We start from the raw sequence: 14055 nt of genomic DNA on the forward strand, positions 1-14055 counted from the left end.
GCAGGTAATCTGCTTTAGATACCACCTGTCCTCTTGTATTCGAAAAATCAAACAGAGAAGAAATGTGTGGATTTTTTTTGCTGCTCACATGGCTATCAGGCAACGGTGCAGATAACAGATTGTGAGTCACAATGGTAACAGAAAGCACATGTGGGAAGAGGTGGGAAGGGAGGACGCCTGCCTGACAACAGACTGAGTCAAGAGCCACATCAGCACTACTGCGGACAGACCGCAGCCGTAGTGGGAGGCACGCTATGAAATCGGGGCTCAGTGTGAAAAAGGTCTCATCTTCCAGAGTAAGTTTAAAAAACAAGGCAAGAGCAGGCCGCTGCCTTAAGTTTAGAGGAGCAGAAGACCATCAGCATTATCATATAATTAGCAAAGACTACAGGGAGTGAAGAGGCTCAAGATGTCACTTTGCCAAAGGTGGCAAAAATCCATGCAACAGCCCTGGTTTTCTCTGCTACCCACTGTTTCCCTTGGAGAATGTTTGAAGGGGAGAGAGGCCTGCAAAGCACTTAAATTGAGCTACACAATGCATCCTATATGGAGAGGTTCCACACATTTTCTCAAAACTCCGCACTATAGCTTGAAGAAACAAGGATCATGTGCGTTAATGGTTACAGCTCTGAAACGATGTACAGGATCACTTCTCTAGAAGCAGTATATACTCACAAGCAAGGCACCGATCGCACTCAGTCTAAATCTCTTGAGTAACATTTCTATTTGTCTTTTGTGCTTCCGGTGACCGGTCTTTCAGGTGTAAACATAAGACCACATTGGCAGATCCCCCCCACTGCAATAACGCTCGCTTGAGCAGAAACATACCAAATACACAGAGAAACACGCAGCGGTCAAGATGTCCGTTTGTTTGAAGCATGCAGATTAAAGTGCAAATGAGTCCATGCTTAAAGTTGGTGCTCGATGTGCCACACAGATGAATGGATAAAGCACTGCATGCTGTGCCGATCAAGTTGAAAGGAACAGCGGAAGCACGCATAGCGATGGCAGACCAGGAGGAACCATGAATGTGTAATAGCCAATCTGAAGAAACAATTAGTGAAATTCTCTGGGCGTAAACCAAGCACCTAAAGGAGGGACAAATAAAAAGGGAGCATTTCTGAAAGACACAAAAATGAACAAATGGCAATCGATGGACTTGGTTAAAGCCCATATTGTAGATACATCCTGCCTCGCAGAGCAGCGCATGCCCTCTGACTCTAGGCTTGACCTAAAAAAGAGATATGACACAGTTGTAACCCTTTTTTTACATTGCTGGCGGGATAGAAGGGAAGGCAGGGGATACAAGGAGGGAGGGATGGAATGGGTGTTGGGGGCATCATGGACAATGAATGGTGTGAGAATTAAAGCACTTTTTTGTTTTTTTCAGGCTGGAGGTACAGCTCTGGCAAGTATCATGCATCTATAGTTAGACAAATGCAGTGCAGCATGGAAGTCCCCATTACCACACTAAAATGCTTAGTCATGCATTTATAGCACCTCCTATCACAGCGGCACTACTAGGCATAAGGATCTGCAAATAGGATCAGATCATTGCAAAAGCGGGAGCAGCAGGATGCCTGCTGGCAGTGCTGTGCAAACTGTGCTGCCAGTGAGCCTGCATTATACAGTGCCACCTTCAAGGTTGAGTTTCTTCACTACCAATGTTGAACACAAATTGTCATCACCCAGCATAGGGCAGCCTCGGGCTCTGGCTGCAGTGCAAAATAAAGCTGAGCCTCAGGAACCAAACCATGTGACATGCCATGGCTAAGTCTGTGAAACAGACTCTTACAAATACATCCTCTCTGGAGAGTAGTAATCACCCTGAGACTACCCTCAGTGCACTGCCCCTTGCTCAGACAGAGAGTGATGATGAATCCAGGGGGCGGCGACTTGCCCAGTTGTAATTTAAAAACTGGCGCCACCTGCACGGCACCGTCAGTGACAGTAAACTCAAAAAGTCAGTGATTGGATGATGATTGGCCAGTGACCCAGCAACTGATGGGCAAAATTATGTTTTTGTGTTACTGCACATTATGTACTCCCCTGCAGGCATAGAGTGAGTGGGGTTGTCGGCACCTCTCAGACCACACAGTGCTATAGACTCCCGACCTCATTGGCAGTGCTTTGTTTGAACTAACTTTTATTTTAGAGCAGATTACAGTATCTTTTTAGATTTTTTACATCAATCCCACAAGATTTTACATCCGGGTTCCTTAGGGGATACCATATATAATGGCCTATACCGGCTATACTATCTGGTATTCCCTGTGCTTCTGCCGTTAGAACTTACCAGTATTCAAATTGACATGGTCTTATGTTGGATGGGTGAGCACTGTATTTCTATACCAAATAGCAACCTTTCTTTTGCTTTCCAACATCGTTTACTATGGGGATACTAACTATTATGGCTCACGCATTGCTGTAATAGCTCTTATCTGCTACGTTTCATGACTTGCACTTTGGCCATTGGCCACTTGAAGTTGTCTTTTATTTGATGGCAGACTACAGTATCTTTTAAGATTTTTCACATCATGCCACAATATTTTAAATCAGGTTCTCTTAGGGGATAATAAATATTATGGCTCTCACATTGTTGTGATATCTTGTATCCCCTACATTTCATGGGCTGGCCTTTAGCCATTGAACATTTGAAGTTGCCTTTTATTTGGTAGCAGACTACAGTAACTTTTCACAGTTTTTTACATAATTCCACCAGATTTTACATCCGGTTCCCTTAAGGGATACCAAATATATTGGCCTATAACGGATATAATAAGTGGTATCCCCGGTGTTTCTTGATTTAGAACCTACCAGGATTAAATTAGACATGATCTTAAGTTGGATGGGTGAGCACAGTACTTCTGTGCCAAATAGCGACCTTCCTTTTGCCTTACAACATCGTTTACTATGGGGATACCAAATATTATGGCTCACGCATTGCTGTGATATCTCGTATCTCCTATGTTTTATGGGTTACACTTTAGCCATTGACAACTTGAAGTTGTCTTTCATTTGATAGCAGATTACAGTATATTTTCACATTTTTTTACATCATTTCACAAGATTGTACGTCCTGTTCCCTTAGGGTATACCATATATAATGGCGTATACCAGCTATAATATTTGGTATCTCCTGTGTTTCTTGGGTTAGAACCCACCTGGATTCAATTTGACATGGTCTTATGGTGGATGGGTGAGCACAGTATTTCTAGGCTGATTTTAACCCTTCCGTTTGCTTTCAAACTTCGTTTACTATGGGGATACCAAATATTATGGCTCACACATTGCTGTACTATCTCCTATCCCCTATGTTCCATCGGTTACCCTTTAGCCATTCACTTGTTGCAGTTACCTTTTATTATATAGCAGATTACAGTATCTTTTCTAATTTTGTACATCAACCCCACAAGATTTTACAGCTGGAACCCTTAAGGGATACCCCATATAATGGCCTATACAGGCTATAATATCTGGTATCCCCTGTGTTTCTGGGGTAATAACTTACCAGTATTCAATTTCACATACTCGTATGTTCGATGGATTAGCACAGTATTCCCAGAGCAAATAGCACCCTTCCTTTTGCTTTCCAACATCGCTTACAATGGAGATACCAAATATTATGGCTCTCGCATTGCTGTAATATCTCGTATCCTGTACATTTCATGGGTTACCCTTTAGCCATTGACCACTTGAAGTTGTGTTTTACTTAATAGCAGACTACAGTAACTTTTCACATTTTTTACACCATTCCTCAAGATTTTACCTCTAGTTCCCTTAGGGGATACCATATATAATGTCCTGTACCAGATATAATATCAGATATCCCCTGTGTTTCCGGGGTTAGAAATTACCAATATTCAATTTGACATGGTCTTATGTTGGATGGATGAACACAGTATTTCTATGGCAAATATCAACCTTCCTTTTGCTTTTCATCATCGTTTACAATGGGGATATCAAATATTATGGCTCATGCATTGCTGTAATATCTTGTATCCCCTACGTTTCATCAGTTACCCTTTAGCTAGTGACCAATTGAAGTTGCCTTTTGTTTGATAGCAAACTGCAGTAACGTTTCACATTTTTACATCATTCCACAAGATTTACAAATGGTTCCTTTAAGGGATATCAAATATAATGGCCTATAACGGGTATAATATCTGGTTTCCCTGATGTTTCTTGGTTTAGAACTTACTAGAATTAATTTAGATGTGGCCTTACGTTGGATGGGTGAGCGCAGTATTTCCATGCCAAATAGCACCCTTCCTTTTGCTTTACAACATATTTTAGCATGGGGATGCAACATTTTATGACTCATGCATTGCTGTAATATCCCGTATCCCCTATGTTTCATGGGTAACACTTTAGCCATTGACCACTGGAAGTGGTCTTTTAGTTGATAGCAGACTACAGAATCTTTTCATATTTTGTACATCATTCCACAAGATTGTGCGTACAGTTCCCTTAGATGATATCACATATTATGGCCTATACCGGCTACTATATTTGGTATCCCCTGTGTTTCTTGGGTTAGAACATACCAGTATTCAATTTGAATTGGTCTTATGTTGTATGGGTGAGCACAGTATTTCTATGCCAAATATCACCCTTCCTTTTGCTTTCCAACATCATTAACTATGGGGATACCAATTATTATGGGTCACGCATTGATGTAAAATCTCGTTTCGACATACGTTTCATTGGTTATGCGTTAGCCATTGACCACCTGAAGTTATCTTTTCTTCGATAGCAGGCTACATTATCTTTTCAGATGTTTTACATCATTCCACAAGATTTTACATCTGGACACCTTAGGGGATACTAAATATTATGGCTCACACATTGTTGTAATATCTTGTATACCCTACGTTTCATGGGTTACCCTTTAGCCATTGACCACTTGAAGTCACCTTTTACTTGATAGTAGACTACAGTAACTTTTCAAATTTTTTATATCATTCCACATGATTGTACGTCTGGTTCCCTTAGAGGATACCACATATAATGATCTACACCGGCTATAATATCCTGTATCCTTTGTGCTTCTGGGGTTAGTAGTTACCAGTATTGAAATTGACATGGTCTTATGTTGTATGAGTGAGCACAGTACTTCTATGCCAAATAGCGCCCTTTTTTTGCTTTCGCGCATCGTTTATTATGGGGATACCAAATATGATGGTTCACACATTGCTGTAATATCTCGTATCCCCTACGTTTCATGGATTACCCTTTGGCCATCGGCAACTTGAAGTTGTCTTTTATTTGATATCAGACGACAGTATCTTTTCAATTTTTTTACATCTTTCCAACAGTTTGTACGTCCGGTTCCCTTAGGGGACACCATATATAATGGCCCGTTCCGCCTATAATATTTGGTATCCCCTGTGTTACTTGGGTTAGAACTTACCAGGATTCAATTTGAGATAGTCTTATGTTGGATGGGTGAGCACAGTACTTCTTTGCCAAATAGTGGCCTTCCTTTTGCTTTCCAACATTGTTTACTATGGGGATACCAAATATTATGGCTCACGCATTGCTGTAAAATCTCGTATCCCCTATGTTACATGGGTTACCCTTTAGCCATTGACCATTTAAAGTTGTCTTTTCTTTGATAACAGACTATAGCATCTTTTCAGATTTTTTACATCTTTACACAAGATTTTACATCCGGCTCACATAGGGGATACCGAATATAATGGCCTATACCAGCTATTATAACTGGTATCCCCTGTGTTTCTGGGGTTAGAACTTACCAGTATACAATTTGACTTGGTCTCATCTTTGATGGATGAGCCCAGTATTTCTATGGCAAAGAGTATCTTTTCAAATGTTTTACATCATTCCACAAGATTTTATATCTGGTTACCTTAGGGGAAACTAAATATTATGGCTCACGCATTGCTGTAATATCTTGTATCCCCTACGTTTCATGGGTTACCCTTTAGCCATTGACCATCTGAGGTTGCCTTTTACTTGATAGCAGACTACAGTAACTTTTCCCATTTTTACATCATTCCATATGATTGTACGTCCGGTTCCCTTACAGCATACCATATGTAATGACCTACACAGGCTCTAATATCCGGTATCCCCTGTGTTTCTGGGGTTAGAACTTACCAGGATTCAAATTGACATGGTCTTATGTTGTATGAGTGAGCACAGTACTTCTATGTCAAAGAGCACCCTTTTTTTGCTTTCCCACATCGTTTATTACGGGGATACCTAATATTCTGGCTCATGCATTGCTGAAATATCTCGTATCACCTAAGTTTCATAAGTTACCCTTTAGCCATTCACCAGTCAAAGTTGCCCTTTGTTTGATAGCAGACTACAGTCTCTTTTGAGAATTTTATACATAATTCCACAAGATTTTACATCCAGTTCCCTTAGGGGCTACCAAAAATAATGACCTTTTCCGTCTATAATTTTTGGTATCCCCTGTGTTTCTGGGGTTAGAACTTACCAGTATTCAATTTGGCATGCTCTTATGTTGGATGGATAAGCCCAGTTTTCCTATAGGAAAGAGCACCCTTCCTTTTGCTTTCCAACATTACTTACAATGGGGATACCAAATACTATGGCTCATGCATTGCTGTAATATCTTGTATCCCCTACGTTTCATGGGTTACCCTTTAGCCATTGATCACTTGAAGTTATCTTTTCTTTGATAACTGACTACAGTATCTTTTCACATTTTTACATCATTCCACATGATTGCAAGTCCGGTTCCCTTAGAGGATACCACATATAAGGACCTACACTGGCTATAATATCTGGTATCCCCTGTGTTTCTGGGGTTAGAATTTACCAGTATTCAAATTGACATGGTCTTATGTTGTATGAGTGAGCACAGTACTTCTATTGTCTTTTCTTTGATAAGAGAGTACAGTATCTTTTCACATTTTTTATGTTATTCCACAAGATTGTATGTCAGTTTCTCTATGGGGATACCATATATAATGGCGTATACCGGCTATAATATTTGATATCCCCTGTGTTTCTGGGGTTAGAACTTACCAGTATTCAACTTGACATTGTCTTATGTGCTATGAGTGAGCACAGTATTCCTATGCCAAATATCACCATTCCTTTTGCTTTCGAATATCTTTTACAATGGTGATACCAAATATTATGGCCTATGCATTGCTGTACTATCTCGTATACGCTACGTTTCATTGGTTACCTTTTAGCATTGACCACTTAAAGTTGTCTTTTCTTTGATAAGAGACTACAGTATCTTTTCAAATTTTTTATGTTATTCCACAAGATTGTATGTCAGTTTCTCTATGGGGATACCATATATAATGGCGTATACCGGCTATAATATTAGATATCCCCTGTGATTCTGGGGTTAGAACTTACCAGTATTCAACTTGACATGGTCTTATGTGCTATGAGTGAGCACAGTATTCCTATGCCAAATAGCACCATTCCTTTTGCTTTTCAATATCTTTTACAATGGTGATACCAAATATTATGGCTCAAGCATTGCTGTAATATCTCGTATACCCTACGTTTCATTGGTTACCTTTTAGCATTGACCACTTAAAGTTGTCTTTTATTTGATAACAGACTATAGCATCTTTTCAGATTTTTTACATCTTTACACAAGATTTTACATCAGGCTCACAAAGGGGATACCGAATATAATGGCCTATACCAGCTATTATATCTGGTATCCCCTGTGTTTCTGGGGTTAGAACTTACCATTATTCAATTTGACACGGTCTCATGTTCGATGGATGAGCCCAGTATTTCTATGGCAAAGAGTATCTTTTCAGATGTTTTACATCATTCCACAAGATTTTACATCTGGTTACCTTAGGGGATACTGAATATTATGGCTCACGCATTGCTGTAATATCTTGTATCCCCTAGGTTTCTGGGGTTACCCTTTAGCCATTGACCACTTGAGGTTGCCTTTTACTTGATAGCAGACTACAGTAACTTTTCCCATTTTTACATCATTCCATATGATTGTACGTCCGGTTCCCTTACAGCTAACCACATGTAATGACCTACACCGGCTATAATATCCGGTATCCCTTGTGTTTCTGGGGTTAGAACTTACCAGTATTCAAATTGACATGGTCTTATGTTGTATGAGTGAGCACAGTACTTCTATGTCAAATAGCACCCTTTTTTTGCTTTCCCACATCGTTTATTACGGGGATACCAAATATTATGGCTCATGCATTGCTGAAATATCTCGTATCACCTAAGTTTCATAAGTTACCCTTTAGCCATTCACCAGTCAAAGTTGCCCTTTGTTTGATAGCAGACTACAGTCTCTTTTGAGAATTTTATACATAATTCCACAAGATTTTACATCCAGTTCCCTTAGGGGCTACCAAAAATAATGACCTTTTCCGTCTATAATTTTTGGTATCCCCTGTGTTTCTGGGGTTAGAACTTACCAGTATTCAATTTGGCATGCTCTTATGTTGGATGGATAAGCCCAGTTTTCCTATAGGAAAGAGCACCCTTCCTTTTGCTTTCCAACATTACTTACAATGGGGATACCAAATACTATGGCTCATGCATTGCTGTAATATCTTGTATCCCCTACGTTTCATGGGTTACCCTTTAGCCATTGATCACTTGAAGTTATCTTTTCTTTGATAACTGACTACAGTATCTTTTCACATTTTTACATCATTCCACATGATTGCAAGTCCGGTTCCCTTAGAGGATACCACATATAAGGACCTACACTGGCTATAATATCTGGTATCCCCTGTGTTTCTGGGGTTAGAATTTACCAGTATTCAAATTGACATGGTCTTATGTTGTATGAGTGAGCACAGTACTTCTATTGTCTTTTCTTTGATAAGAGAGTACAGTATCTTTTCACATTTTTTATGTTATTCCACAAGATTGTATGTCAGTTTCTCTATGGGGATACCATATATAATGGCGTATACCGGCTATAATATTTGATATCCCCTGTGTTTCTGGGGTTAGAACTTACCAGTATTCAACTTGACATTGTCTTATGTGCTATGAGTGAGCACAGTATTCCTATGCCAAATATCACCATTCCTTTTGCTTTCGAATATCTTTTACAATGGTGATACCAAATATTATGGCCTATGCATTGCTGTACTATCTCGTATACGCTACGTTTCATTGGTTACCTTTTAGCATTGACCACTTAAAGTTGTCTTTTCTTTGATAAGAGACTACAGTATCTTTTCAAATTTTTTATGTTATTCCACAAGATTGTATGTCAGTTTCTCTATGGGGATACCATATATAATGGCGTATACCGGCTATAATATTAGATATCCCCTGTGATTCTGGGGTTAGAACTTACCAGTATTCAACTTGACATGGTCTTATGTGCTATGAGTGAGCACAGTATTCCTATGCCAAATAGCACCATTCCTTTTGCTTTTCAATATCTTTTACAATGGTGATACCAAATATTATGGCTCAAGCATTGCTGTAATATCTCGTATACCCTACGTTTCATTGGTTACCTTTTAGCATTGACCACTTAAAGTTGTCTTTTCTTTGATAACAGACTATAGCATCTTTTCAGATTTTTTACATCTTTACACAAGATTTTACATCAGGCTCACAAAGGGGATACCGAATATAATGGCCTATACCAGCTATTATATCTGGTATCCCCTGTGTTTCTGGGGTTAGAACTTACCATTATTCAATTTGACACGGTCTCATGTTCGATGGATGAGCCCAGTATTTCTATGGCAAAGAGTATCTTTTCAGATGTTTTACATCATTCCACAAGATTTTACATCTGGTTACCTTAGGGGATACTGAATATTATGGCTCACGCATTGCTGTAATATCTTGTATCCCCTAGGTTTCTGGGGTTACCCTTTAGCCATTGACCACTTGAGGTTGCCTTTTACTTGATAGCAGACTACAGTAACTTTTCCCATTTTTACATCATTCCATATGATTGTACGTCCGGTTCCCTTACAGCTAACCACATGTAATGACCTACACCGGCTATAATATCCGGTATCCCTTGTGTTTCTGGGGTTAGAACTTACCAGTATTCAAATTGACATGGTCTTATGTTGTATGAGTGAGCACAGTACTTCTATGTCAAATAGCACCCTTTTTTTGCTTTCCCACATCGTTTATTACGGGGATACCAAATATTATGGCTCATGCATTGCTGAAATATCTCGTATCACCTAAGTTTCATAAGTTACCCTTTAGCCATTTACCAGTCAAAGTTGCCATTTGTTTGATAGCAGACTATAGTATCTTTTGAGAATTTTTACATAATTCCACTTGATTTTACATCCAGTTCCCTTAGGGGCTACCAAAAATAATGGCCTTTTCCGTCTATAATTTTTGGTATCCCCTGTGTTTCTGGGGTTAGAACTTACCAGTATTCAATTTGGCATGGTCTTATGTTGGATGGATAAGCCCAGTTTTCCTATAGGAAAGAGCACCCTTCCTTTTGCTTTCCAACATTACTTACAATGGGGATACCAAATACTATGGCTCATGCATTGCTGTAAAATCTTGTATCCCCTACGTTTCATGGGTTACCCTTTAGCCATTGATCACTTGAAGTTATCTTTTCTTTGATAACTGACTACAGTATCTTTTCACATTTTTTACATCATTCCACATGATTGCAAGTCCGGTTCCCTTATAGGATACCATATATAAGGACCTACACTGGCTATAATATCTGGTATCCCCTGTGTTTCTGGGGTTAGAATTTACCAGTATTCAAATTGACATGGTCTTATGTTGTATGAGTGAGCACAGTACTTCTATTGTCTTTTCTTTGATAAGAGACTACAGTATCTTTTCACATTTTTTATGTTATTCCACAAGATTGTATGTCAGTTTCTCTATGGGGATACCATATATAATGGCGTATACCGGCTATAATATTTGATATCCCCTGTGATTCTGGGGTTAGAACTTACCAGTATTCAACTTGACATGGTCTTATGTGCTATGAGTGAGCACAGTATTCCTATGCCAAATAGCACCATTCCTTTTGCTTTCCAATATCTTTTACAATGGTGATACCAAATATTATGGCTCATGCATTGCTGTAATATCTCGTATATCCTACGTTTCATTGGTTACCTTTTAGCATTGACCACTTAAAGTTGTCTTTTCTTTGATAAGAGACTACAGTATCTTTTCACATTTTTTACGTTATTCCACAAGATTTTTTGTCTGTTTCTCTATGGGGATACCATATATAATGGCGTTCACCAGCTATAATATGTGGTATCCCCTGTGTTTCTGGGGTTAGAACTTACCAGTATTCAATTTGACATGGTCTTATGTGCTATGAGTGAGCACAGTATTTCTATGCCAAGTAGCACCATTACTTTTGCTTTCCAACATCTTTTACAATGGGGATACCAAACATCATGGCTCATACATTGCTGTAATATCTTGTATAAACCTGCGTTTCATTTGTTACCCATTAGCCATTGACCACTTGATGTTTCCTTTTATAGGATATCAAACAACTGTGGGGCAGATTTATGTCGGACTTGCGCCACGTTTACGCCGCCGTTGCGTGACGCAACGGCGCGAAAACGTGGCGCATCCCTGCGACCTATTTACAACGTGACGCATCTAGGCAGATGCATCACGTTGTAAAGCCCTGCGCCACATGGAACCTGCGTTAGGTTTCATGTGGGCGTTTTGTCACAGGGTGGGCGTTCCCTCGTAGGAAAGCCCCGTAAAACTGACGCAGTGAAATCTACAAGATTTCACTGAGTCAGTTTTACGACGCTGCTGTGTCAAATCCTTACGCCTGCTTGAAGCAGGCGTAAGGAGTGATGCACCACGTTATGTATGGGTGGCCTCTGTACATTGCAGAAGTTGCGTCGCACTTGCGACGCTACTCCAGCAATGCACCGCCCGTACACCACAAGATGCGTCACGCATCGTCCCTTCCTTGCACCATGGTGCACCTGCGGCGCATCTGTGGTGCCGCAAGGAGGAAATTGCGTGACGCATCAGTTCTGGCGCATCCCTGCTGATTTGCAGAGATGCGCCAGAACTCATAAATCTGCCCCTGTATATTTTCACATTTTGTACATCATTCCACAAGATTGTATGTCCGGTTCTCTTAGGGGATACCGTATATAATGGCCTATACCTGCAATAATGTTTGGTATCCCCTCTGTTTCTTGGGTTAGAACTTACCAGGATTCGATTTGGCATAGTCTTATGTTAGACGAGTGAGCACAGTATTTCCATGCCAAATAGCAGCATTCCATTGCTTTCCAACGTCGTTTACAATGGGGATACCAAATATTATGGCTTAAGCATTGCTGTAATAACTTGTATCCCCTATGTTTCATGGGTTATTCTTTAGCAATTGACCACTTAAAGTTGCCTTTTATTTGATAGCAGACTACAGTATCTTTTCAGATTTTTTACATCATTCTAAAAAAAATTACATACAGTTCGCTTAGGGATACAAATATTAATGGTCCATACCGGCTATTATATCTGGTATCCCCTGTGCTTCTTGGGTTACTACTTACCAGTATGCAATTTGACATGGTCTTATGCTGGATGGATGAGCAAAGTATTTTTATGGCAAAGAGCACCCTTTGGTTTGCTTTCCAACATCGTTTACAATGGGGATACCAAATATTATGCCTCACGCATTGCTGTAATATATCGTATCCCCTACATTTCAGCTGTTACCCTTTAGCCATTGTCCACTTAAAGTTGTCTTTTCTTTGATAACAGATTACAGTATCCTTTCACATTTTTTACATTGTTACACAAGATTTACGTTAGGTTATCCATGGGGATACCATATATAATAGCCTATACAGGCTATAATATTTGGTATCCATGTGTTTCTTGGGTTAGAACTTACTAGGATTCAATTTGATATGGTCTTATGTTGGCTGGGTGAGCACAGTATTTTTCTGACAAATGGCACTCTTCAGTGAGTTTTGCAACACTTTTTACTATGAGGATACCACATATAACGGCTCATGCGTTGCTGTAATATATTGTATCCCCTACTTTTCAAGGATTACCTTTTAGCCATTGATCAATTGTAGATGCCTTTTGGCTTGATACCAGATTGCAGTCTATTTTCACATTTTTGATTTTATTCCACAAACGTTCACATCCGGTTCCTTTGGGAATACCAGATTTAATAGACCATACTGACTATAATATTTTGTATCATCAAGGTTTATAAATTACCTGGGGTCAATTGGACATGGCCTAGTGTTGGCTTGGTGAGCACAGTATTGTTCTGCCAACTGGCACCCTTTCTTGAATTTTCTAACATCTCTTCCTATGGGGATACCAAATATTACAGCTTTTGCATGGGCTGTAATATCTTGAATCCCCTACTTTTTATGGGTTACCCTTTAGCCATTGGCCACCTAAAGTTGCCTTTTCATTGAATGCAGATTATAGTATTTGTTCACATTTTTGATAATATTCCACAAGCTTTTACATTCAGTTCCTATGAGGGGGTGTGACAGACACCAAATGAATGAAGTGGCCCAATTCGGGTTACCTGGGTCACTAATAACCACCTCTCAGCCATCCATAATAAATGAAGACAGTAGAGAATACAAACCAATAACGGTTTATTCATATACCCTCAGAGTGGAGCCCAGTCTACCCAGTCACTAGGAGTGCTGCAGAGAAACTGAAATCAAATAGCATAAACATAGATTATGTAAGTTTCATGACTGGGTGAAGGCACGCCCACAGTGGCATTTTCCAGGCAGGTGCAGCTGGACAGTGAAATACAAAAAATAAGTTTTGGTTCTTATATCTCACCACCTAATACAACCCAAGGGCGTTTCACCCTGCACCTGCCACCAGACAAGTGGGAGAGGGCCTCTATCTAGTAAGAAAGGTATGCACTAATATGAACAGTCTATTCATTACTGAAGCTAAACTCCAAAACTGCAGAAACAAAACCTAACAGAAGCCTTTTCTCAGAAGTAGCAAAGGATTTGTTTCAATCATTATTCAAAATGGCGCCTGAATAGAAAATGGTGCAACAAATGCTAACTTACATAGGGCAATGCGCAAACA

Source organism: Lissotriton helveticus, chromosome 5_1 (assembly GCF_964261635.1).
Source record: "Lissotriton helveticus chromosome 5_1, aLisHel1.1, whole genome shotgun sequence".
Classification (NCBI taxonomy): domain Eukaryota; kingdom Metazoa; phylum Chordata; class Amphibia; order Caudata; family Salamandridae; genus Lissotriton; species Lissotriton helveticus.